The 27838-nt window shown below is 44.1% G+C and overlaps 1 protein-coding gene across 12 annotated transcripts in view; it reads right to left on the bottom strand.

Moving 5' to 3' along the window:
- RNF144A (ring finger protein 144A) overlaps positions 1-27838 on the bottom strand; it is a 163486-nt gene that overhangs the window by 90698 nt on the left and 44950 nt on the right. For 3 of the 12 annotated variants that reach the window (XM_063622843.1, XM_063622844.1, XM_063622845.1), the window contains one exon: positions 23359-23455. The exons of the other annotated variants lie outside the window; for them this stretch is intronic. The gene's annotated coding sequence lies outside the window, so the exon portion shown is untranslated. The remainder of the gene's footprint in view (positions 1-23358; positions 23456-27838) is intronic. 12 annotated transcript variants of the gene reach the window in all.

Below are 27838 nucleotides of genomic sequence, written 5' to 3' on the forward strand. Positions count from 1 at the left end.
TATATAATATATATTTTGTATTATAATATATATTACATAATATAAATGTTATATTATATAATATATATTATGTTATATTATCTATATTATATATATATACCTGTGTGTGTGTGTGTGTGTGTGTGTGTGTAAATATATATAGTCTTTAGGAAGGAATTAAGGTTAAATGAGCTCATAAAAGTGGGACCGTCATCCAACAGGACTGGAGTTACAGAAAGAGGATGAGAGAGCTCCCATGCTTTTTCTTGGCCATGTGAGGACACGGCAAGAAGGCAGCCTCTGTAAGCCAGGGGGATGTCCTCACCAGAACTCAAGCACGCTGGCACCCTCCTCTCAGACTTCCAGCCTCCAGAACTGCAAAAAAATAAATTTCTGTTGTTTCAGCCCCGTGGTCAATGGTATTCTGTTACAGCAACCCCAACTGACTACCATAGGAAATTATGAACCTTGGGAGAGAATGCTGATCAATGTATATTCATTCATGTTAACAAATGTGCCACTGTGATATGGGATGTTAATAGCTAATTGTGTGTATGTCGGGATGGGTGTATGGAAACTCTGTATTATCTGTTCAATTTGGTTTGAACCTAAAAGTGTTATAAAAAAATAAGGTCTTTTTTCTTCTTTTTTTTTTTTTTTAAGAAAAGGGGACCTACTGTATGATTCTAATTATATGACATTCCGTAAAAGGCAAAACCCTAGTCAGCAAACACATCAGTGGTTACTGGTGTCTTCGGGAGGGCTGGGAGAGCAGAGGAGGCTTGAATGGGTGAGTACAGGGCGTTTTCAGGGCAATAAAACTATTCTGTATGATACTGTAATAATAGATATGTGACATTCTGCACTTATCAAAACCCATAAAGCAGAACTTTACAAAGGGTGATCCTTAATGCATGCAACTTAAAAAAAAATCGTTGAGGAGGTCAGGGGCATGGCAGGATGGAATGCAGACTGTAACAAAGGTTCTATCTGTATGAAAAGCGGGTGGGGGAAAGGTGCTGACCGGAATAATTTCGGGAATGAGCCGAACCTGTAATAACAATGGCCAAGTTCATAAGCACTGCTCTCCAGGTGACGGAGCTGCCTGCTGCAGGGCATGAGTTAACAATTCTGAAGCCACTGTCCCTTTACACTGGAAAGGAACAAATAAGTAAAGGGATGGCAGAGAGTGGGATCCAGGTTTCTCACTGTTGGAGTGGAAGGTCTCAGATAAGCAAGGGTGCTCATGGAATAGAGTTGGCCTCATCAGTAGGAACTCATGTTTAGCTTAATACAGATTCAGGTGGCTACATAAAGAAATATGTACAGATTTGTGTGCACACACTGGTTAGTGTATATACATATGTTTCCTTGTTCTAGCAGCTGACAGGGCACAGAAGGAATGACATCCTAGTTTTCAACAAGCACATCTAGTGCCCAGATCTTGATTCTAACACAATGTTCCAGTTACCGAAACTAGGGTTCACTGGACAAACAGCTGATTCTAGGACTGGGGCAGGACATTCAAGTTGAGCTGGAGGATGTCCAAACAGTATAGGAGACAACTGAAAAAGCTCCCAGTGGCTGTAGCTGAAGAAAACAGAGCAACAGAGTAGCATGAATTACCGCCCAGAACAGAAAATATATACCCATGAGCCCATACTCACATAAATAAATGAGGGAAAAGACACATCTCTCATGCAGAAAAATTCCACGTAATTTTCGTAGATGCTACACCCTCAAGGAGGTGGAGCCTAACTCCTCATTCTGAAGTGGGCTGTAGAGAATGAATTCCTTCCAAAGAGTGTAATTTAGAAAAGGGTGGAAAAAGGAGCTCACACATGTGCAAAGGACAAACACTGCCTCAGTGAGGTGACCCCAACAGCATCAGGGGTGACCGTGCACACGGATGGTGTTGACGGTGACCACACCCCACCAGGATGTGATGAGGTTTCACTTCTAGGATCTTCCTCTCAAAACCAATAACCCGTCTTCTTATGAGAAGAGCATCAAATAAATCCCAATTCAAGAATATTCTACAAAATTCCTAATCAAAAACTGTCAAAGTCTTCAATGGAAGCCTGAGAAACTGTCCCAGTGCAGAGGAATCTAAGGAGACAAGACCGCTAAATGCAATGAGAGAACTTGGAACGGAAGAAGGACACTGGGTAAAAACTCAAGAAACTGGAATGAACAGGGTACTTGAATTGATAAGCACATAAGAGTACTGGTTTAATATTGTGACAAATGTACTAAACTAATGCAAGATGTTAACAGGAGAGGCTGGGCATGAGGTTTATGGGAACTCTCTGTACTACCTGCGTCATTTTCTAAATCTAAATCTATATCGGTCCATCTAAATCTGAATCTAAAACTAAATCTGTAAATCTAAATCTAAACTGCCCTAAAATAAAAGTTTATTTTTAAATGAAACACTTTGACACTAAAAATCTGAGAAACACTAAATTAAATATAGTTAAACAGATTAGTTCGCTTATTTTTCAGCATTTTAAACTTCTTGTGGCTTTTGGTATGCTAATGAATACCGTCACAGTCCAAGAAAGGTACACAGAAGGGCCCAAGGAGCCCATAAAACACTTTCTCAAGCACTACTGCATAGCATTAAAGCTTCGTACGAAATATAAGAAAAGAAAGAAAGCTGCTCTTAGTCATTTCAATATAACAGATTTCCCTAAATTAAGATTTTGCAGGAGTACGGAGAAGAACATACACAATCAACAAGGAAGAATCCAGGGGCCAGAGGAAGGGCGCCCACCTTCTGAGCACAGGGCCAGATAGAGACAGGTTCACTAGAGAAACAGCCACAGACTGGCACCAAGTGGAGGTCTTGGGTGCTTTCTACTTTCTATCTGCACCTACACCTGCAGGTGAGGGTGAAGGGTCAGCCATTGGGAGCACCTCAACTGCAGAGGACAGCATCCATAATTGGACACTACAATATACAGGGTAAGTGAGCAGAAAGTCTACTTACGTGGAACTGTTTTCTTTCGTAGACCGGGCGACCTCCACGCAGAGCCCTGTGCTTCTCCCTCCACCCCATCAGAGCATTCTTAAGTCTGTACGTCCCACAGTAGGGCCACAGAGAGGACAGAATTGTGATCTGACAGGGACACACACACACACACCCCAGAAATCCTGCTGAAAATGACCTTAGAGAAGCATCCAACACTGCCCCGGGTGTGGCCCCGAGACGCCTCCTTCCTGGCCCCCGCAGATCTGCAGACCAGCTTCTGGAGGCAGCCTCTCTTGCAGGCCACCTGGCTTGGAAAACAATTGCTATTCATGGCAGGAAACTCACTCTTTATTTCTAAGACCAAAACAGTTGATGCAGCCATTCCCCAGAGTGCTGATAAAACACTCCACACACAAACTTGAACGTTTCTCTGTGGCTTCAACATCATGGCCGGTTTCCCACAGAGGGCCCAGACACAGCCACGCGTTCTGACCCCCATCCGGGAATGAGATGCAGAGGAAGACACAAAGGGCCTATTATTTCAACACTAATGTATTTGCCCAGATAAACATTACACTTTGGCTACCAGAGAGCAATGCTGTCAAAATCAAACATCAACTCATTAAATTTAGAGTTGAAGGGGGATGTTTGGATCATCCCTCTTTCTTTTTAGAGATAATTCCCTCATTCTGAGCTGTTTAGGGATTTGCTGAGAAGTCACAGCAATCCTGCCCCTCACCCCAACCCCACTTCCTTCTATCAGATAATGAACTACCCTTACTGTTTTATTGCAAAACTTTCGCTAGGGACATAGTCATTCTCTCTGTGTCTCTCTCTGTCAGACATAACACAAAGAAAAAGCAGCAGGAGATATACAGATGAACATCTATGATAAACCTTGAATAGCAGTGGGCCACGGGGTTCCTGCCCTGAAGTGATCTTAATCACACTCTGTTAAACAAAGAGCCACTGTGGGGTGTGGGAGACTCGTCTATTTGGTCATCTGCAGTTTCTTCAGTTCCTTCAGGTCAGTACTTGCTGATCTTGAGGGTGGCTTAGGAACAGGCCTCTGGCCAGCTCAACAAGGGGGCAGGCCGGGCACAATGGCTGTCTCCTTCAAGGCCCCAAACAGAAACCTTGTTGCTAAGCAACAAGCCTGGGAAATTTCTGTGTTTGGAGCTTGTCAATCCCTTGAGCTAATGGAAGAAGACATAACGGAGGTAACGCAGTAAGGAGGAGGAAATCGGGTGGAAATGGGCCTCCATAAGCTTTAAAAAAAAAAAAACAAAACTGGGTTTTATTGCAAGCTTTGGGAATGACTGACCATGTGACCCTGAGGCTGTCACTGTACCTTCATGGAACAGTGGCCTCATCTGCAACCGCAGGATGCTCGCTGGGAGAGCTGGCTTCCCGGAGTCCTCTAAGCCGTCCTTTCTCTAAACCTGTGCAGCCTTCACTCCTTCTGCACACATGAAAACCTGTGACTCTGCTCTCAGTGAGAGGCCTCTTCCACACAGGTAGGAGAACTGATCTCAAAGTAAGAGAGTGATAAAGATAAAACATGCTTTCCGATTTGAAAACCCCATTGATACATACCAATTTCAGGGCGCATGCTACACCTGTGGCTCGAGGTGTGTTCCGTCTATTAAATCATCTAAACCTTCCACATCCACCTCCCGAAGAACTCACCTGCAATTCCTACTCCAGAGGTTCCTCCATTCCTTATTCCAACATTTACAAGCCCCTAATCCTTCCACTTACTCATAATCAGTTATTGAGCAAACCAGAATTAGGTGCCTAGAAAGTTCTAAATACTGTTCTACACAAGGGATTACAAAAGCCAACCAGAGCAGAATGGCCACCAAGGGAGCACTGTCTAATAATAATAATCAAAGCCCTTTTTCTCTAAAGCAGCTGCCTTTGACAATCTTCCCATTGTTAAAAAAAAAAGGGGGGGGGGAGGGAGGTGAATTAAAACATGCAAAATGACACTAAATCTGTTCAAAGAAACCTGGGGAAGTCCCGTGGAATCACCTTTCATTTATCAGTATTAAGCCACAGCTTTATTTGGCCATCTGCCCAGAAAATTATGTATTTCAAATACATAGAGAAGATTTCCTGTTCCACCAAGTCCTGTATTTCTTATGTGAAGTTTATTTTGATTTTGTCTTTGCTTTCTAGTAACTGGTCAGTGAATAGAAGAGAGCACAGGAAACACTGAAAGAGAGGAATAAACTAATACAATGAACTCTATGGGGTGATAACAGCTGCTTTACACTTCCAGTGAGGGAGGCAAACATATCTGCAGACTCTGGAGACAAAACCCAGTGGGCTGCGCGAGTGGACCCCACGCATGGTCTGAAATAACAAAGAGAGGAAAATGATCCTGGCCTTGGGTGCTAGAGGCACCCCTGCATGTCAGGACCACATCAAGTCCTAAAGGTTGGGAATCTTCAGGATCTGCACCATCAGGAAAACATAAATACACTTATGCACTCCTATTTTCCCAATGTATAGCAATGCCGTTAAGACGAATAAAACACGAGTTAAAAGTAAATAGTTATTCCCACATGCTACAACAAAAGACAGAGACATCCTTCCAATCATTCAAGAAACTTGGGGCTGGACACGGTGGCTCACGCCTGTAATCCCAGCACTTTGGGAGGCCGAGGTGGGCAGATCATGAGGTCAGGAGTTCAAGACCAGCCTGGCCAACATGGTGAAACCCCATCTCTACTAAAAATACAAAAATTAGCCAGATGTGGTGGTGGGAGCCTGTAATTCCAGCTACTCGGGAGGCTGAGGCAGAAGAATTGCTTGAACCCAGGAGGCGGAGGTTGCAGTGACCTGAGATTGCACCACTACACTCCAGCCTGAATGGTAGAGCAAGACTCCGTCTTGGAAAAAAATAAAAGAAAAGAAAAAAGAAACTTGCTTCCAGGCAGTGCTCTCCTTGCTGGAAATGTGAACAGTGAACAGAATAGGCAGATATTCCCACCCTCGAGAAACTTACACTCTAGCCAGGAGACAGAAAATAAATAGATAAATCAGTAAGATACACAGCTTGTGAACTATGCAGGCTCAGTGGAAAAATGAGGCAGGGAGAGGGAGCTGGGGCTAAGACTGTGCATTGAGCACCCCAATGCACTGGAAAAATGCAGAGCACAGTGGCCCATTGGGAGGTGACTGCAATCATCCACGGACAAGATGGGGATTGTCCAACATGGCCCAATGACAAACAGGGCTGATGGCAACTAGTCACATTCTGGATACACTTTGAAAAAGAAGCTGCTCAGAATGTGCAGTTTCAAGATCGGTGCGGGAGAAAGAGAGGAGTCAAGGGTGTCTCCAAGGCTTCTGCCCTACGTAGGCAGCAGGACGGAGCTGCCATCTGAGACGTCTGGGGAGGAGCACGTCTGTGGTGATGTCAGGAGGGTCACCATCGTTTGCTTGCATGGCTGTGGGAACGCCGAGTCCCCCTGAGCCTCAGCCTCTCCTTTGCTATAAGGTAGACAGACACAGTGGGGGCCCACACAGGAGGATTCCAGTACAAGGCTCACAAACAGTCAGGAAACTCCTGCCAGAAATCCTCCAGGAGAGTGGGTGAGAGGTCAGGACCAAAGCAGTGGACTGTAGCCTCCTGCATCCTGAAAATGTCACTTAAGATCTGCATAAGAATAAGTAGCCCTCTAGCATCCTCTGCCATCAGAAAGGAAGAAGAGACAGGACTAGCGATTTCGGCTCCATCCAGTGACAGGATGGCCAGAGGCGTGATGCTGACTGTAAACCTCACTACCAGATAAAAAGGCTGTAGGGCAAGTCAGCACTGTCTCCTCTTAGAATCTGAGCTCATAGAGATCCACAGTCCCCCAGGGATTGTTCTAGAAAGACAACAGCCTGGAGCCAGGGAGAGGGCCCAGGGCACACACACAGCTTCCAGAAGACTTCTTATAGAAAAGAAAACTGAAGCCTTTAAATTCCCCTTCTACCACTTAAAGCATGCCAAACAGCTCACGCAAGAAAGGAGACTTGCAAACACCGTGTCCTCCTGGTAATGGAGACGGTATCTTTAGCAAAGGAAGCAGTAACATCTGACAGCCAGCAGCACAAGCATGGGAGAGGCCAGCAAATATGATCGAAGAACATGTGGTATTCACGGACCTGGAAACTGTAGCACCTCTAGGACAAAAGCCTTTCCTAGGCTCTCTGCAGATTCTTATTTCTACATTTAGGTACAGCCAGAGCTCACTGGGAATGACAAGCAAATCATAAAGCTGTGGCATTCCATTTCACGGGGCCTCAGCTATTTTCCAATGTACTAAAGGTGTGAGAATGATTAAAAGATCCCTCTTTTTAGAAAACAAGCACAGAAACCCAAAGAATCCCAATGCTACTGCAGCAGGAAGATGACTGTGATAATAATGTCACCAAGCTTGATGTTCTCCAAAGCACACTGGCCCAGGATCCATGAAGTTGCCACTTTCTCAATCGTCTGATTGCTACAGACACGGCCAGGGCTCTCACCACTCTCTCCCTTGTCCCTCTTCCTTTTACCTCACAGCCGTTCTCTGACATACTTGACATCGGCTTATGTATTTGTTGTTTTTTCTCCGAAGGAAAAATGTTAAGCTGCATCAGGGAGTCAGTCTTATCATCCAACTGTTTAAAAAATCTATTCGAATACAAATAATTGCTATAGTTTGTTATTTTCTTTATTGCCTAGTTATCTAGGAAGAAAAAAACACTAGTGTGAATCAGGCAATGCCTCCTTCCTTGGTGTGAAGAGGGCAATTCCTCTTCAACAACCATGGAGCCAAGTAAATGTGATGGGCGCTCTCCCTCCATTGATAAAATAAAGAAGTCCCCATGTACCTAATGCACCCATCTTCTGATCAAATAATGACACACAGCACATTGCAACACACTTACGAGTAGCTGCAAGGTTTACTAATATCTCTATTCTGTATTACTTTATATTTTGCCACTCATGTGAAGTCAATGATAAGATTTGGCTCTGTGTCCCCACCCAAATCTTATCTCGAATTGTAATCCCCAGTTCATCTGTCCATGAACAGACCTGGTGGGAGGTGACTGGATCATAGGGGCAGTTTCCCCCATGCTGTTCCAGTGATAGTGAGGGAGATCTCACGAGACCTAATGGTTTTAAAAATGGCAGTTTCCCCTGTGCGCTCTCTCTCCTGCCGCCTTGTGAAGAAGGTGTCTGCTTCCCTTTTGCCTTCCGCCATGATTGTAAGTTTCCTGAGACCTCCCCAGCCTCATGGGGAACTGTGTATCAATTAAACCTTTTTTCTTCATAAATTACTACCTGTGGGCCAGGTAGTATCTTTATAGCAGTGTGAAAACAGACTAATATAGAAAATTGGTACCAGGAGTGGCATACTGCTACGAAGATAACCTGGAAATGTGGAAACAACTTTAGAACTGGGTAACAGGCAGAGTTGGGACAGTTTGGAGGGCTCAGAATAGGACAGGAAGATGTGGGAAAGTCTGGAACTTCCTAGAGACTTGTTGAATGGTTTTGACCAACATGCTGACAGTGATATGGACAATGAAGTTCAGGCTGAGGTGGTCTCAGATGGAGATGAGGAACTTAATGGGAACTGGAGCAAAGGTCACTCTTGCTATGCTTTAGTAAAGAGACTGGTGGCATTTTCCCCCTGCCCTAGAGATCTGTGGAACTTTGAAATTGAGAGAGATAATTTAAGGTATCTGGCAGAGGAAATTTCTAAGCAGCAAAGCATCAAGATGCGACCTGGCTTTTCCTGAAAGCACACAGTTATATGCATTCACAAAGAGACGATATGAAATTGAAACTTATGTTTTTTTTAAAAAAAAAAAAGCAGAGATAAAAGTTTAGAAAATTTGCAGCCTGACCATGCAGTAAAAAAAGAAAAAAAACATTTTCTGGGGAGAAATTCAAGCCAGGTGCAGAAATTTGCATAAATAACGAGAAGCCGAATGTTAATCACTAAGACAATGGGGGAAAATGTCTCCAGGGTATTTCAGAGATCTTCAAGGCAACGCCTCCCATCACAGCCCTGGAGGTGTAGAAGGAAAAAATGGTTTTGTGGGCCAGGCCCAGGCCTCAGCTGCTCTGTGCAGCCTTGGGACATGGCACCCTAGGTTCCAGCTGCTACAGCTGTGGCTAAAAGAGGCCAAGGTACAGCTCAGGCCATTGCTTCAGAGGGTGCAAGCCCTAAGCCTTGGCAGCTTCCATGTGATGTTGGGCCTGTGGATGTGCATAAGGCAAGAGTTAAGCTTAGGAAGCCTCCACCTCGATTTCAGAGGATGTATAGAATTGCTTGGATGTCCAGGCAGAAGTCTGCTGCAGGCCAGAGCCTTCATGGAGAACCTCCATGGGCAGTGTGGAAGGGAAAGGTGGGATTGGAGCCCCCACACAGAGTCTCCACTGGGGCACTGCCTAGTGGAGCTGTGAGAAGAGGGCCACTGTCCTCCAGATCACAGAAAGGTAGATCCACCAACAGCTTGCACTGGACACCTGGAAAAGCTGCAGGCACTCAATGCCAGCCTGTGAAAGCAGCTGCAGGGGCTATACCCTGTAGAGCCACAGGGGCAAAGCTGCCCAAGGCTGAGAGAGCCTACCCCTTGCATCACCATGCCCAGGATTTGAGACATGGAATCAAAAGTGATTTTGGAGCTTTAAGATGTAATGACTGCCTGGCCAGGTTTCAGACTGGCATGGGGCCTCTGGCCCCCTTGTTTTGGCCAAGTTTTCCCATTTGGAATGGGAACATTTACTCAATGCCTGTACCCCCAGTATATCTTAGAAGTAACTAAATGGCTTGTGATTTTACAGGCTCTTAGGTGGAAAGGACTTGCCTTGTCTCAGAAGAGACTTTGGACTTGGACTTTTGGGTTAATGCTGGAATGAGTTAAGACTCTGGGGGGGCTGTTGGAGAGCATGATTGGTTTTGAAATGTGGAAAGGACTTGATATTTGGGAGAGGCTGGGGTGGAATTACATGGGTTAGCTCTGTGTCCCCACCCAAATCCTCATGTCAAATTGTAATCTTCGTGTGTTGAAGGACAACGGACCTGATGGGAGGTGACTGGATCATGGAGGCAGTTTCCCCCAGGCTGTTCTCAGGATAGTGAGATTCTCATGAGATCTGATGGTTTAAAAGTGGCAATTTCCCTTGCAAGTGGTCTCTCTCCTGCTGCCTTGTGAAGAAGGTGCCTGCTTCCCCTTCACCTTCAGCCGTAATTGTGAGTTTCCTGAGGCCTCCCCAGCCATGCAGAACTGATTCAATTAAACCTCTTTTGTTGATAAATTACTCAGTTTCAGGTAGTCTCATTATAGCAGTGTGAAAATGAACGAATACATTAACTCAATTATCTTCATGCAACAGATTAAGAACTGAGGTTTAAGAGGGATGCACAATTTGCCCAAAGTCCCTGGGTAATAAGTGGCAAATTCAGAACTTAAACCTAAGTCTCTCAACTTATGAACCCCACATTCTTTTCATGTACACATCACCCTGGAGGCTTCTGTGGAGCCTGGAAGGTTCATTCATAAACAATAACTTCTGGTCCCCCACCAAAGATGTAATTGCTAATCTGATTGTTTCACCTTTAGAAATACTAAAGAGGCCACCCTCAGGAAAAAAAAGCCAATGATTTTTAACTTTTCACACCTGAGAAGAATGTCTGTTTCATCACAGAGTCTTCTAGGTATTAAACAGGGCTTTGGTTTAACAATGGCAACGAGAGACCATTTAGTTGGCTAGGATGCAGAGATAAATCCAGTGCTCAACTTCCCCAGTCATAATCACACAGAAAGCACCTCTGCCTCCCTCACAGCCAATGCTGGAGACTGCCTGTCCTAATAACCAGGAAAAAAATATCTCATCTCATCTGCATCTCCCACCCTCCCTGTGAGGAAGTCCACATGATCCCTACAGCCTTGGCCAAGACTGAAGACCATAGGCTCAGGGTCAACCCACAGCAGCGCCTCCCACTCATTCAGAAGAGACATCTCTGTCCAACATCCCTCAGATCCACAAGGCTCAGCCCCTGCCCCAGCCCCTCACCCACTATTCTAGAACTCAGACTCCAATAGGCACTCAGGAAACACACAAGGCTGCCCCTATCTCTCTACTTTCTGACCCTGGCTGCAGAGACCACCAAGTGCAGATGAGCTCATGAGACAGAGAGGCAGCCCAGAAGTTGGGCAGAGATACGTGGTCACTGCAGGACTGTGGACCCTTCATGCCACCCTTTCTCCTGGACGCCAATCCTCACCCATCCAATGCTCCATCCCTTTGCTGGACAACAATGGGAAGCTCTGTTAGCTATAAAAACAAACCACAGAACTTACTCAGAATTAGTTCTGACATGGTGGTGATGATCCCCACAGGTGCAGAAAGAGAGCTTTCTTCTAAAGAGAATATTCACAGAGAGAGAAGGAAAGCCTCCGAACAGACAGGGTCCAGGCTCAGACTGCAGAACCAGACTACTTGTTTCCTGAGCATTCAGCTTAGTTCTGAGTCCAGCCTCAAGGGACTTGAATGTGATCACATAAACTGATGCAACCTTTCCTGGAGGGAAACAGAGATGTCAACTTCAAATTATTCCCAAGAAAACCCTGGCAACCTGGGAACAGTCTTCAAGGCAGGAAACATTCCTGCTGGGAATACCCACAATAACACAAGTCTGTATGGAGTAATTATTTCCAGCCCCACGTTCGAACTTGGGTTTTCACCCCTGGAACCTTTACAAGGTGTCCCTGAGCTTGGAGGCACCAGTCACAAAGAACAGACATGGGCTGTCTAGAAGTCTGTTCCCAGGAAGGATCTTGTTGAAATGATAATGGGCCTAATGGGATTATGTGCTCTTAAGAGAGTACAAGTCCTTGGTCACTTGAGCATCATTAATATAGAATTACAGCACCAAAAACAATAGAACCCACCATATCCAACCATGTTTTCCACATTCGCAGGCCATCGTAGGCCTCTGACACATAGTCCTGTTAGGAGCTTCCTGTCATTCCAGAAAGAAGTAAGGTCACGTCCTCCAGGGCTATGCAGGACCATAGGCACCTTTACCTCACAAGGGTGCCTACACCTCCTCTCCTCTCCTGGTCTACTCGCCCCTGTTGAGGATGAGGAGTGGGGCTGTGATGCAGTTCTATGGGTTCCCCAAGCTGACCACATACCCACCAAGGACACTATTTCACAAGACGTCTCCCAGATGGAAACTTCCAATGACTCCAGGGTGATGTATCTTAAATGCAAACTCCCCAAAAGCTCCCCCTGACACTCACTACCATCTATGCTTTCATTTTCTCTTTAAAACAATAGGCTTAGTACTGTCTACTGTATAACTTATTTCTCTTGTTTATATTCTTTTTGTCTTTCCAGAATAGACACCCCATGAGGGCAGTAGTTTTTATTTGCTTGGTTCACTATTCTATCCCAAGAATTTATAACAGTGCAAGCATAGAGGAAGCGTTCCATAAAAAATTGGTCAGTAAAGTTTAATGGACACTCTAAAGCTCGCTGCCTGGGAGAAAGCTCCTGTAACAGCAATAAAAGGTTTACTGCTTCTCCTGCACCAGAAGTTTCCCAGTAACAGGGATCATTTTATGCCCATACGATATCAACTATTTGGTATAATGTACTACATGTAGAAAGTAAATATTTACTGAGTGGACTCAATAACTGCTAGTAATGAGGTGTGATCCTCTCTGCAGTGAAATTAAAATGTGCATTAAACACTGAATACTGATGCTCAGTGTTGATTTGGTCCCAATGAATTGATGTTACAATGTTCAAAAGAACCATGTCCAGTTGTCTGTGCTTTCGTGTCATTAACTCAAAAGGCATATGCAGCTTTCCCTCCCTGGGAACAAGGAGGCCTGGCTTCCAGCCCTGGGCCTGCCTCCTGCCAGCCCTGGGATCCTGGCACATCTCCTAAGCTCTCTGCATCCTGCTTTACTCATGTGGAGAATGATAGGGCTTATTTTCCACCTATAAAATCAACTGGACATTTAAAAAATTGTAATAACTTGGTTATAGTCTTAGAGAAAGCATTAAACATGGCTAATGGTAACATACAATGAAATAACACTTTTGAGAGGGAATGCGTAATATTTATCAAGGAACTTAAATTTTTTTAATTCCTTGATCAAGAAGCCCAATTTCTGGGAATTTCATCCATTCAACAAATAATTGCAGGCATGAAAATGTGGATTACAGCATTGTCTGTAATATTAAAAAGCTGTAAGTGCATGAATATAATATTTTCAAAGGCATATCAGACCAGTTTTTTAAAAAAAGGAAAAATATGTATTATAGAATCACATTTTGCAGGATTAACCAATGGCCTTTTGGTATAATTTTGGTAGGTGAAAAGTAAGCATAAAACCCATCTGTTCATTATGATGGTACCATAGACAAAGAAAAGGGTAATACATAGTCACACAAAATCATTTCTTATGAGAGTGAGGAGCAACTGTTTTTCTTTGTGCAATATTCATATTATATATAAAGTTTATATATGAAATGTATATATAATAAATTTATATACATATGAAATGTATATGACATATATAGTTATAGATGAAATTTATATAGTTTTATATATATGAAACTTATATATATATATAAATTTCAAAAACTTCTGCAAACCAAGGAAAGTTAAAATAAATAACAAAATGAAAAACATTGCAAAATGTACCCAAAGAGTTATTCTCCTTAATACATACATAACTTAATAAATTGAGAAGTAAAAGAGCAACAGTTGAATAAAAAATGATCAAGGAACAAGATAAAATTCACAGGAAAAGAAAAGTGGCCCTCAAACAAACACACTTATAAGAAGAGAAATTCACTCTTACTATATCAAGATGCCATTCCCCAACCATCAAGTTGGCAAAAATTCAAATATTTGGCAAACTCTGTTGGGGAGGCTGTAGGTCAACTATTACTCACACACCTTACTGGTTGCAGTTCAAAATGATATAACACATGAAATGGGGAATATGTCAATATATCTACCAAAGGTTTAGTACATGTACCCTAGTAATCCCACTTCCAGGCATGTGCCCAGTGGAGGAAGTTAATCACTGGGGTCTTGTCATACCAGAAGACTAAGAACAACCCAAGTAACAGGCTGCGGACTAAACCACGGAAGGCTTGCACAATGGAATACTGTGCCGCTGAAGAAAGGATGAAAAAGCCTTCTATGCATTCAAATGGAAAGATCTGCAAAATGTGTTAAGTGAAAACAGCAAAGCATAGAACAGCACATATCCTACGATAAACTTCGTGTACTTATTTGTATTCACATCAATAAACACTGCATGGATATCCGAGATTCTTTTATTTTTTGAGACAGGGTCTCACTCTGTCACTGAGGCTAGAGTGCTGTGGCGCAATCTTGGCTCACTGCAGCACTGTCCTCCTGGGCTCAGGGGATCCTCCCACCTCAGCCTCCCAAGTAGCTGGGACCACAGGCCTGTGCCACAACCACACCTGACTAATTTTTGTATTTTTTGCAGAGATGGGCTTTCAACTTGTTGCCCAGGCTGGTCTTAAACTCCTGATCTCAAGCAATGTGCCTGCCTCAGCCTCCCAAAGTCCTGGGATTACAGGCGTCAGCCACTGCATCTTGCCGAATATCCAAGATTTTCACTAAAGGAGTTACTTAACATGGCGGGGAGGGCTGGACAGTGGAGCAAATGAACAGGCACAGGTGCCAGTTGGATTCTCAATATATACCTTTAAAGAAGTTGGAGTGTGAATCACATGCTGAAAGGGTTTGGCTCTGTGTCCCTCACCCAAATCTCATCTTGTAGCTTCCGTAATTCCCACACGTTATGGGAAGGACCCAGTGGGAAGCACAGGGGTGGGTCTTTCCCGTGCTGTTCTTGTGATAGTGAATGGGTCTCACGACATCTCATGGTTTTACAAATGGGAGTTTCCCTGCACAAGTTCTCTTCTCTCGTCTGCCGCCATGTGAGATGTGCCTTTCGTCTTCTGTCATGATTGTGAGGCCTCCCCAGCCACATGGAAATGTCAGTCCAATTAAACCTTTCTTTTGTAAGTTTCTCAGTCTTGGGTATGTCTTTATTAGCAGCATGAAAATGGACTAATACACGTGAATATTTAAAAATCACAAAGATTTTAATAAAAATAAATGCCATTATAATCATTCAGAATAAACAGATGGTCTCTAACTTCTTTTCCGGTCATAACCAAGCAATCATGCCTACTCATTCTATACATCTATTTGGCTACTCAAAGAAAGTTAGGAAATGTATTTTAGTATTGTATAAATTACCAAAAAAATTCCAAATAATATTTTAATTAATTTTTTGTCTCTGAGCTAACTCGGAGTTCCAAAAATGTCAGCATATGGAGGCTCCCCTACATGTCTCTTCTTAATAAAAAATCTGAAATGTATTTTACTGTCAAAAGGTGCAACGTCCTTGATGCATCTGCCTGTCAAGAGCTAAGAGTTAGACAAGGTTGGTCAGCTCACGGCAATGTGAATGTTAAGACTTACTTTCACAATAAGTAAGTAAAGTCTGACTTACTTTCACAGTGCCAGCCTTTCAGGGAGGCTTGTCTTTTTCCCATAAGAAAAAAAAAAAAGCAGTGTTAATTCAAACAAGAATTATGCACTAATAATAGCTAACATGTATTAAGATCTTACTAGGTGCACCAACTCATAAGCCGCTTAATCTTACAATAGCTTAGTGAGGTAGTATTATTATCTCCCATTTGGTACAAGGAGACTGGGGCATAGCAAGGTTAAGAAGCTTGTTGAATATCACACCACCATGGACACGGAAACAGCATATGGATCTCGGCAGTCTGCAACCAGCCCCATGCTCTGAACCACAATGCTGTATTTAATTATTTTCTGAAAATTAGAATGCATGTGGCGCCGATGGTCATAAGGCAGCCATAATCTTGACAATGTGCAGGATCACGCTACAACTGCCATTCTCCCTTCTTGAGAAATCTATACTATTCAGCACTCCTGGAGAGCAGGTATGTCTGTAACTTCCACCCTCCCACTTTACAGGCTGCGAACTAGGTGGGGCTGTTAAATGACGAATCTAAGATGAATTAATGAGCATGAGCCATAGCCTAAAAATCTAGATCCTCCAGAATTCTCACCTACTCTTAATTTCCACATCTTTCCTTCTGTGGTGAACAATGTGCTATCCTGAAGTCCAGTAACAGTGTGGACCAGAGATTGGTAAAGTCTTCTGGCTAAGAGCAAGATGGAAAATATTTCAGGCTTTGTGGGTCATGGGGTCTCTGTAGAAAAGACCACTCTGACGCTGGGGCACGAAGCAGCCAGAGACAGCACGTAAGCCAACGGGCATGGCTGTGTGCCTGTGAAGCCTTATTTATGAAAACAGGCAGCAGGATTTGGCCCATGGACCATATGCCGACCCCTACGGCGGGTACTGATGATTTTCTAGGGGTGGTGAAAATCCGTCTCACCATTCCAATCTTCTCCTTTCTCTAGTAAATATTGGAACAAAGTTAATTTTCCTAAAATTCCATTTCCACTCCAAAGACTTAGTCCTGATGTGAAGCCCTTTCCTACCCTCATCCTCACTGGCCTATCTTCCTGCAGCCAGTGTGCACTGTGCTGCCAGGCTGGCCTTCTGCAGAGAGGCCCACCCTGTACTGTGAAGTGACCAGGAGGACGTTCTACCTGGGCCACCTTCCATCAGCATTTAATCTGCGTGTTTGATGGCAATACGAGGGCCTTACATGCCGAAATACACAGGAGAAATGGAGGCAGTGCAATGAAATTAACCCAACTATCTGTGGTTAAACAGTTAATGACAATTTTAGGATAAGCACCTAAGTCTCTTTATCCAAAGATCCTAAGATACCATGTGAGCCTAATATTAGACACAACATCCTACACTGAAAAGTGTGCATCTTCTGGGATCAGAAGCCACTGAGTTTGAACCCCAGCTCAGACACCCAACCACGTGGCTGTGGCAAATCGCCTACACTTAACACCAGCTCCAGTTACTAAGGCACCATCTGAACCTGCATTAGTTGTATATTGCCTCATTTAATCCTTTCAGTAAACTGTGAAGTAGGCATGTTCATCCCCATTTCATAGATAAGAAAATAGAGGCTTTAAAGTTCCCCAACTTGTCCAATGTCACAAAATTAGTAAATGCCAAGAGCCTAGCTTCAATCAGGCAATCTGGCTCCAGAATCCTACTCTTCAAACCATAAACGTGACCGTCTCTTGGGCTTCACTGGTGCTGGTGTCTACCATTATTGTAACTATTATCCCCCACTGTTAGAGGGCGTGCACCTTTGTAGTAAAGAACTGAACTCTTTACTGAGGAGCTTCTGCTTTGCCACATGCAAGCCTCTGTTGCCACTGCTTTGCCACGTGCAAGCCTCTGTAGGTCCTTTTCTCTGCGAGTTTGGGACTGGATGTGGCTCAGGAACAGAACCGTAGTCCTTGGCCTCCTTGGGATGCACTGCACCCCCGGGGTGGAACATAACCCTGAGAAACAGCTGGCTGCCTTGTTAGCTATGGTCCTGCGAAACATGTGCACCAAACAGTAAATCTCTAAGGTAAGATGATTTATGTGCCAGAGAGGCCAGGAAGGGAGGGAACCAGAAAAGGAAAAGGATTGTCAAGGGGAATCTTCCAATCCCACAGCCCCACTCCAAGAAACAGCAATTAGCCTGAGGAACAAACCCCCCGGGGCTATTTCTGTTCCACCCAATCCACCTGAAAAATTATTCTATAAAGGAAAAAATTAGTGATAAACACTTGAAGCCATGTGCAGTTAAAGAGGGTAAGTGGGGGTTAGCATAAGAAGTTATATAATCTCCCTTTTGTAGCTAGGAGAAAAGTTATCTCCCAAAGGTTGACAGTTGAACAAAGAAGTACAGCAGCATCTCAGATTGTCACTCAATCTTGCTTCAGATCTGCCTGGCAAATGACTGAGCATGTGCTCACAATTCAGGCCTGGAATGAGGAGGAGGGAAAGAAGAGGAGGCAGATCAGTTAAGCTTAGAATCCACTCTGCTGTTTGCTGTTGCTCTGGCTTCAAGGGAAATGGGTGGGTTTAGGTGGCTTCAGCTTGATTTGAAGTTACTTGTATAAGGTTATGGGCTGGATCGGAACCCTGGGGGGAGACAGTAATTCCTCCCCAGGGGCCTATGTGAGAAGAAATGAGACTCCCCTTCCAAGGATCTCCATTCACGAACCAATCTGCAATCCCCGCTTTTTGCAAACCATTGAGAAAAGACTAGAAAGGAAACTGCATTAGGTTCAAAAGAACAAAATCAGGAATCTAGAAATAAACATTGTATACTCTCTTATCCCACAGTAGAGAAATATACCAGGTCCCAGTGAAAAGTAGAGAAGCAGGCTTAGGGAACTGGAAACTGGGAGTTGAATCCATGCCAAAAACAAAATGGTCAGAAGTAGTGAGAGCCCACGGAGTCCTTTGTCCAAGACTTCATCTGATGTCACTCAGATACATGGCACATCCGAGGACAGGATTCCAAGGCCCAGGTAAGCAGTGCTGCCGCTTCCCACACAGGTGCCAGAGCTGTCTGTGTCTAGAATAACTGATTGCCCCATGTTAGCAAGTTCCACACAGCTGAAGACTGCAAAAGAGAAGGGTTAAGGAAAAATCTCTCATTGATCCTGAAACTGCAGCATGCTGTCTACCAGATCCCACCTCAGAATGCAATGTTATTCAGTCTTAACTCACCCATGACCCGATTTGCTCCATATTTTAGTTTTGCAACATTTATGATCCTTCTGGCAGACATGCTGAAGAAGACTGGAATCACCATGTATACTAGACAGCCTGATCACTGGGACCCCACACCCTGACCATCCCTACCACCCCTACTGGGGCTTCCAGTCAAAAGAAGGCAGGCCCACTCAAGGAACCAGACAACTGAAGGAATATCAAAGCCGGCAGCACACCCTGAGAGGCCTGGGCATGACTCCCCAGCCAGAGGCTACTGTCCAACCAGCTGGAGCTCCTGCAACAAGGACAAGGCCAAAGAACAATAGGAAACGCAGTGACCACACACCACAAAGTAAAATGACAAGGTGACTGAGCATTCCTGTTTTTCTATACTTGCCATACAAGGTGTATGTTACACTTTGCAAAAAAAAAAGTAAGAAAAATGTGTCAAATAAGGAAAACGAGGTAAAGACGATTGATTTTAGTGTGAAAAATTCATATTCTCAAAGTTTAGTTTTGCACAAGACTTTGTGCACTAAATTTGGTGCAGGCCATGCTTTGGGGGCAACAAATTTGGTTCAAAACTTCAAACAGCAATGAGGGCTGCAGGAGGAAGGACTAGGCCACTGGAGAAGCCATCAGATGGTGAGAATAACGCACTCCTGTGGCTTGTGCAGAGAGCAGGTGCCAGTCACTTCCTGGTGAAGCTGGTGGCTGAGGGTGTGGACACTGGGACAGACCCTGGGCTCACTGTCCGCCGCAGCCTCTGCTCTCTGAAGGGACCTGGGCAAGTTCCTCCCTCTCCAAGCCTCAGTTTTCTCCTGTATACAATGAGGAAAATGGTACCAGTTGAATATCCCTCATCCAAAATGCTTGGGACAGAAGTGTTTTGGATTTTGAAATATTTGCATATACCTGATGAGATATCTTGGGGATGGGATGTGTATTTGTCTGTTTTCATGCTGCTGATAAAGACATACCCGAGACTGGGCAATTTACAAAAGAAAGAGGTTTATTGGACTTACAGTTCCACATGGCTGGGGAGGCTTCACAACCATGGTGAAAGGCAAAGAGGAACATTGTACATGGATGGCAGCAGGCAAAGAGAGAGAGGGCTTGTGCAGGGAAACTTCTGTTTTTAAAACCATCAGATCTCATGAGACCCATTGACTATCAAGATAACAGCATGGGAAAGACTCGCCCCCATGATTCAATCATCTCCCACCGGGTCTTTCCCATAACACATGGGAATTATGGGAGCTACAAGATAAGATTTGGGTGAGGACACAAAGCCAAACCATATCAGGACCCAAGTTTAAACACGAAATTCACTTTTGCTCCATATACACCTTATACACATATAGCCTGAAGGTATAATTTTATAAAAGATTTGTAACAATTTTGTGCATGAAAGGAAGACTGACTGCATTTTGCCTGCAATCTGTCACTTGAGGTCAAATATGAACGTTTTCACCTGTGGCATTGTCAGCACTCAATGTTTCATACACTGCAGCATTTCAGTGGAGTTTTTGAATTAGGAATGCTCAGCCTGTACTTTTATTAGTTTCCTGGGGCTGCAGTGACAAACACCACAGACCGAGTGGCTCCAATAACAGAAATGTATTCTCTCACACTTGTGGAAGATACAGGAGCATGAGCAGGGTGTGGGCAGGGTCGGTTCCTTCTGAGGCTGGGAGGAAGGATCTGCTCCAGGCCCCTCTCCCTGGCTTGTCGGTGGCCATCTTCTCTTTATATGTGTCTCTTTATATCGTCTTTCTTCTGTCTCCCAGTTTCCCCTTCTTACATGGACACCAGTCATCCCAGGTTAGGGCCTACCTCAATGACCTAATTTAAACTTGATTACCACTGTAAAGGCCCTCTCTCCAAATAAGGTCACACTCTGATGTACTGGGGGTTAGGATTCCAACATACAAATTTTAAGGGGATACAGTTAAGCCCATAACACTATTCAGAATAATGAGGATTAAATAAGTTAACAGATGTGGCACCCTACTAACAAGGCCTGTAATGGCATTGAAGCACTACAGGAATGGCCATCATTATCGTCATCACTACTGATATTTAGCCCCAAGGATGGGGTATTACCTAACCTACTGGCTACAGCCCTGGACCGAGAGGCGGTATACCAGGGTGCACCCTGAGACCACATGCTGCACTCTCGAGGTGCAGCTCTGTGCTACGGTCACAGTGTCCCTGAGCCCGAGACCTCATCTGACCAGTAGGAACCCCCATATTTCACCAACCTCTCACTGCCACTGCAGGGACTCAATGGGACAGCCCGAACACACAACACCTGAGAACACCGTGGGCTCTGACCACCGGTCATGCTTGAGGAGGATGATGCCAAGAGACACTGGCAATGCCCTCGCCAAGTTCACAGTGCCTGCTTTGCCCTGAAGAAGAGTTGACGTGTTTTTCAAGACACTGTGGCTAAATTTGTAAAAAACACATTGACAGGTAATTCTGGGTATTATTTTATAGGGTAGGAGAAAAGGATTTGTTTTCTCAAATGTGTTTGTTTCTTGTGATGAGAATAGACTGATCCCAGTAGGGGGAGCAAAGCTCTTTTCAAGACCAGGCGATGGGCCAGCAGGCATAGGCCCCCAGGACTGCCGCAGCCACAAGAACACATTTCAATTACTGGAGCCATGTTCTGTGTTCCCAGAATAAATCAGTGGTTTGTTCCAGCTGAGGAGGTGAAGAGCCACTGGCAAAGCCAGCTGCGCCCACCAGGAGTCTGTTCTAACCTTGTCTGCTCTGGGCCCTAAGTGTTCACTGTTCCCCTCCTTCAACCAAAATAATAGAAGAAAGTACTGTGCCCACGTATTTTAACTTGCAACTCATCCTGCAGGATATTCTGTTTCTGTACCTTCAAATGCAAATACGGAACACCAGAAGAGTTTAGAACATACCTCCCCTAGCCTTCTCAAGGGTGGCCCAGAGAAGAGAAGGTCCTTGAGGAAGGATCAGCAAGGACAGGGTGGCTGCCCACACTGGGCTGTTTTACATGATACCATTCTGGGAGTAATGAGCAGAAGAGACATACCATTCAAAAGCAACTGACGCCAAATCCCACAGAATTAAGAATCCTCTGAAGAGGACACCACTTCCCCTACTTCATAGATATCAACAACTCACTGCACGCAGTGACCCGTTTCTGAAAAAAACACTGTTCCTTAAAATGCTAACAGAAGGTCCACTGAAACAGGAGTTCCAAAGTCAAGTAGCTTAGTGCTTTGGGTTTGAAGGATGTTCACGAACTTTTAATTCCTTTGATATTTCCAGCAAGCTTTTGAGTTTTCCCTCATTTTGTACATGAAAAACAAAGGAGTCTATGGAAGTATCTTAATTTGGCTTCCCCAAGAGCAGAGCCTGAGACGATGATTCCTATGCAAGTGATTTATTTAATAGGTGAGTTTCATGAGCCAAGGAAACAGTTGTAGATGTGAAGAAGTGAATGAAGTACAAGTGAAGGATTCACCACCCCAGTCACTACTGTTAACGGATGCTTAATCCCATGGAGGACTCAGACAGTCACTGTCACACCCCTGCCTCATAGTTACCCAGAAGTAGGGGGCAGGGGCTGAGATCTACCAACTCTGTCTCCCAAGACCGGGGGCTGCTCCAGGGCAGGGTGCCACAGGACGAGGCTGAGGGGCTCCTCAAAGTCCCCATGCAAAAAGGGGCAAGGGCGGGGCACAATGGGATACTAACAAGACCTTAGGCCGGTTCCCTTCACCCTCATCCTCCTTCCCTCATAACACTGGTGCTCACATGCCCCAAGGGAAGTTTTCTGTAGCAGACGACAAATGAACTATGTCTTCTGTAGATGAAGAATTACATGTTTCACATAACGTTTTCAAAGCTTGATTTATAGTAATGTGTCAGAATAAACTCATTGGAGGAAGAACGACCTACATGCATAGTGATGGGTAAAGTTCATTATCACACATGTACAAACTGATAAGAACCTTGACTCGGCGGGTGACCATGGGAATCTGGAGAAGCAAAGGCTTCCTGGAAGACTCACAGAAAGGGAGGACATCATACAGGCATACGGGGGATGGTATGGGGGGAGGAGACAAAGTTGTCTCTAAAATGTTTTGCGTGGATGGCTGTAAAAACTCCTGACACCATGAACCAATGCACTAAAGCTAAAGCCAAGAGAGGAAGGTCAGTCGGGAAAAGAAGTCTGTACAGGGGAGAAGCATGAATCTTCAAGGATCAGGAGGGCTTCTGGGTGCAAGTGGCTGGGATATATATATAACCAGAGACCTGGCCACAGAAAATCCCCACCAGGAGTAACACCAGCTCAAGAATCGCCTTCAGTGCACAAGCTTGTGCTGCTGCCCTAACTACGGACTTCCTAATTACCCTGTTCACAGAACACTCTGCTCAGTTATTATTCTATTAAAGTTGAAATAGCTTCAGGCCTCCTGAAAATAGCCCCTAAATCACTCCCCTTCTCATGCCAACATTTACTGTACTTCAAAACGCACGACAGGAGGTTGTCATGGAAAAGGAACTTGGCTACTATTAACCTCTTAAAATATTCTTTTTATAGTGGGCTGCTTTAGACATTTTGGTGACTGGGGATTTCTCCAGGGACAATTTATCCTTCTCCCCAAACAAACCTCAGAGCACAGACTTTTCAGGTTCTGGGAAGACCAAAGTGGGTGATGCTGACCACGGCTGTTCAGTCTTCGTGCTACTGTTGTTTCTGCATCCCAGCTAGAAGGTAAAGAAAAGATCCAACATTTGGAGAATAACTCAAACTTTAAAATATTCCAGTGTTTCTCTGGCCAATATTGTCATAATCATACTCACACAGTCCATTTAAACCACCGTTTCTTCTTACTATGAAATATATGGGCTAAGACTTTGAAGTACCTGCAAAGGTCGGAGAATAACAATTGTGGCTGAGTAAACAACTTCTCCAATGCTGAGTGTGCAATTTTGGTATTTGTGTGTGTGTTGTGGGGGTGAGGAGGGGTCTTTTTTCCTTGTCTTTCTTTTTTAATGATACTAAACATTTAACTCCTTCAAACCTAAAATGCACATCCTGTTTAAAAACTGAAAGCTTAATAAGTGAAAACCCTAATAAACTCAGGCAAATTTTCTGTCTCTTCACCAAATACAAGCAGCATAGCAATCTAGTAGGTAAAAGAGAGATTTCCTTTTAAGATTATATAATTACACTTAATTACCAAAAGCAATTTTTATAAATCTCGTGACTTTTTCCTTATTTACCTGGAAAGGATGGGGAAACAGCTTCACGGATGCCATCCTGAAGATGCAATCCTGTCCCGTTTCCCCAAGCTCTGCGCCACCACACCGGCCTGCAGCTCCACGTTTGCCACAGAATCAGTCACCGCCCCACCTTCCCGCTATTTGTGCTTAGGTTTTGCGTTATGCCTCAGGCTTAGAAAAGCTTCTCCCTCTAGAAGGCACTGGTCCCTTAAACTCCACAAAGGCCCTGAATATATAGACGTTTCTATAATTGAGTAATTGACAGAAAGTTGCTCTCCGTACGTGGGAGGGGTCTGGTGCTGTAGGCCCACTCACCTAAGAGCTTCCACCTGCCTTCGCACGTGTGGTGGGGGCTGCTCCCCACCTTGCGGGGCGCCACTGCCTCCTATGACAGCCTCATGAGCTGAGATCGTGTCCTATTTTCCTATTTTCCCTCCAGGCCCAGAAAAGCTGTGCCTCGTCCCAGTGCATGTGTCTGAAAGGTCATTTCACATTTCTTGTAAATATCCTCACAACAGGCCTGCCAGCTATGGTGGAGCAAACATTTGAAATTTGTTGGGTACAACTGTCTGTGGACAATTCCAAACAGGGCGCCCAGCACACACACGCAGGCCAAACTCCTCTGTGCGCAGAAATCCTACTTTATACCTAAACTCCTTGCTACTGTGTTGAGTGCAAAACCATGCTCCCTCTTTCAAAGAATGAAAATTCACATTGGAAGCCAATGTGTTATCTTGCTGTGTTGTGGTTTTTTTTTTTTTTTTCCATCTCTGCTACCCTTGCCATAGTTTTTCTTTAACCTCGTGCCTCTTTCCTGAGCCACATCATTACTTCCTTTACAGCTCTGCCTACCAGATGCTGGAGTGGGCCAGGAGGGGAGTGGGGAAAATGCAAGACCAGGCCGACCCATTCCCCGCACAGCTGCCAGAAGGATGTTTCTCAAATGCAAAGCCACTCCTGGGCATACAGTGTGTCCCACGCCTGCCTCTAGTTTGCCGCTGCCTGAGAGGAGGGACTATATTAAATTCATTTTTGACAACCCCAGTTCCTCACCCACTGACTGCACACCAAGGACACATGACTCAGAAACCCTGAGTTTTAACTCTAGATATGTAATTAACTAGCTGAAGACTTTTGCTCATCAATTAAACAGAGGAAAGAAGAAAGAGGAAAAGAGAGAGTGAGAGAGGGAAGAAGGGAGGAGAAAAGGAAATTTGTTAAAACTACAGGGTTTGTTTGGGCCTCTTCTCTTGTAATTGTTCTGTTATTTTTGGAAACAGACTCAGGTAAATGGCAACTAAGCATACCTCACACATCCAATTACACAGATTCATTCTGAGAAGAAGAAGGAAGCAAGAAAAGGTCGTTTAACTTAGAAAACCAAGTCACGAAGAATTGAATTGTGTGACAAGAAACGTCTACGAGCTCAGAAAGTGACATGATACTGAGAGAGGTTCATCAGTCCATTAAGAAACAGGATGGAGCCAACACAGAAGGTATATCGCATCAGAATGTGTTGCATATTAACTTTCATGCCCCCAAAATCACTGGAGATTCACTTATCTCTAAACGCACACACACATTTCAACCCAGAGACTCCTTGCTTGGCCCGTAAGGGCAAAAATCAAACATACATTTTTAGGTATTTAGTGTTCATGTTACCCGAGGACTCCTGATGTTACCTATGATCCTGTCTGTTCAGGTCTCAGTATCTCTCTGTGGAACAAGGCACGATTCAGAAAAGATGTCCTCCAATATCTCAAACATAGAAAGGTGGATTTCATGCATCAAATCACCACTTATAACTTAGCCTAATTCTAGTCCAAGTACAACTTCATCCTTGACCTCTGCTTCTCAGTGCTGAGCACAGTCTCCTTATTCATCCATCTTTTAAAATTATCAAAATGATCTTGTCATCTCCCTTTAATGACCAATCACAGTTCAAAGACCACCACAAATTCAACACTGGCATCATGATGGCATAAACCATGGAGACCAGCAAGGCTGGGCCCGTCATTAACTGAGGACCTTCTGTGCATGAATGCCTGTGCTCAGTAATGGAAAAGGCATTGCCCTGCCTCTGGAAGTTTATGCTGTGGTGAATAAAATAAGACAAGTGCATAAATACCCAAGCAAAATAGAATGGGGAAGAACTAATGTTTTATTAATTTTCTCGTCTTAAGTGTTAGAAGTTTTCCCTATTTCAGTGAATTTTTCCATAATCTGATGAGATATGTGGCTTCACAGATGAGGAAACCAGTGTTCAGTCAGAAGGCTAAATAGCACAAAGTTTTGATACAGGAGGTAGAAAGAAATTATGAGGGCAAAAGAGTCCTCGGCAGAGCTTCCCTTCTAACAAAAAGCAGCCCCCCAAAACCATTTCTCTTGTAACAAAGAACAGCCTGAAAAATGGAGCTGCAAACATAAATAAGGAAGCCAGAAGCTTGCGTGGGGGATGCCAGCAGCTGCACCGTAGAAAATGGTTACCTGGGGGCCGGGCATGTCCAACACGGAGGCTCCATCTTCCCTTTTCTGTTACCACGTGTACAGTAATAAATAAAAGGGCAACATGGTGCAGCTGCTCAGGCAGAGAACCCGCCTGCATAATAAATCATTAGGGTGGGGGCTACCAGAGATTTGTGCCCTATGCAAATGGCACACCTGGTCTAACCAGTCTTTAGCTCCCTATGCAGATCAGGTATCATTCCCCACCAGCTTATCTATAAACCTCCTGCATTTCACTGTGGATCCCACAATCCATTTTTCCAGGACCGCTCTCTGTAGCAGAGAGCTGTTCTCTTTCTTTCGCCTATTAAACTTCCACTCTCAACCTCACTCTTCATATGTCCGTGTCCTTGTTCTCCCTGGCCATGAGACAACAAACCTCAGGTATTACCCCAGACAGTGAGGCTGTTTCAATTTCACGTGTACTTAGTAAATGAGAGAGAGATTTTCAAATGCCAATCAAACACTGCAGCTAATACTACTTCCACAATACCACACACTGCCTAGGAATTCCAAGAAAACACAGCATTTCCAGGTGGCCAAGTCAGGAATACTTCATGGAAGAAGGGCTATTCATGCTGGGCTTTAAGGTTGGAGTGATGTTGTTATGTGAGTGAAAGAAATTCTTGGCAGAAGGACAAAAGAGGGATGGGTATTCAAAGTCATGTGCCAGACACGAAGGCACGGCCTCAAGGATGTCATCCACAGCAAGATCCTTGCATCGGAGCTTTCCTCTCTTAGTGTCCTCTTGCTCTTGAAATAAAATATAAATTACGTCCTTAGGATGCATGCATGTCTCATCTCTCCATATACATTACTATCTCCTAAGGCTGGATGTGTATCAAATACTCTGGATCGCAGGGACTCCACTCACAGTGCCCTGGACACAGTAGGCACTAAGTGCAGGTCTGTAAAAGAGTAGTTCACATTCTAAGAGGAAAAAAAAATGTACCTTTATAGGAATTCAATCTGGAAAATAAAACGCCTCCACCCCTCAGAAAATAATTTTTTTTTTCCTGGTCATATTGTTGCAGCACATAATCATTATCATCATAAAGATTTATTATCATAAAGATAATTGCAACATGTTAAATGCCTATGAAGCAATAGATCCTTCTGTGATGCAGTAAGAGGTAACTGGAAACCCACGGACTGATTTAACATCAGACTTAAAAAAGAAAAGCACGCATTATTCCTTTTCTAACTGCTAAATTATTACATGTTTTAAAGAGAAATTACACTAAAAGCCATAAAGAAAAAATAAAAAACATGTAAGTCCAAGAAAGACATCCAGAGGACCACGTTGTATTTCAAATAGCAAAGCAGATTTTTCTGAAAGCTTTCTTCACTACCAAACAC

The sequence above is a fragment of the Symphalangus syndactylus genome, chromosome 18 (genome assembly GCF_028878055.3).
Source record: "Symphalangus syndactylus isolate Jambi chromosome 18, NHGRI_mSymSyn1-v2.1_pri, whole genome shotgun sequence".
NCBI classification, from domain to species: Eukaryota; Metazoa; Chordata; class Mammalia; order Primates; family Hylobatidae; genus Symphalangus; species Symphalangus syndactylus.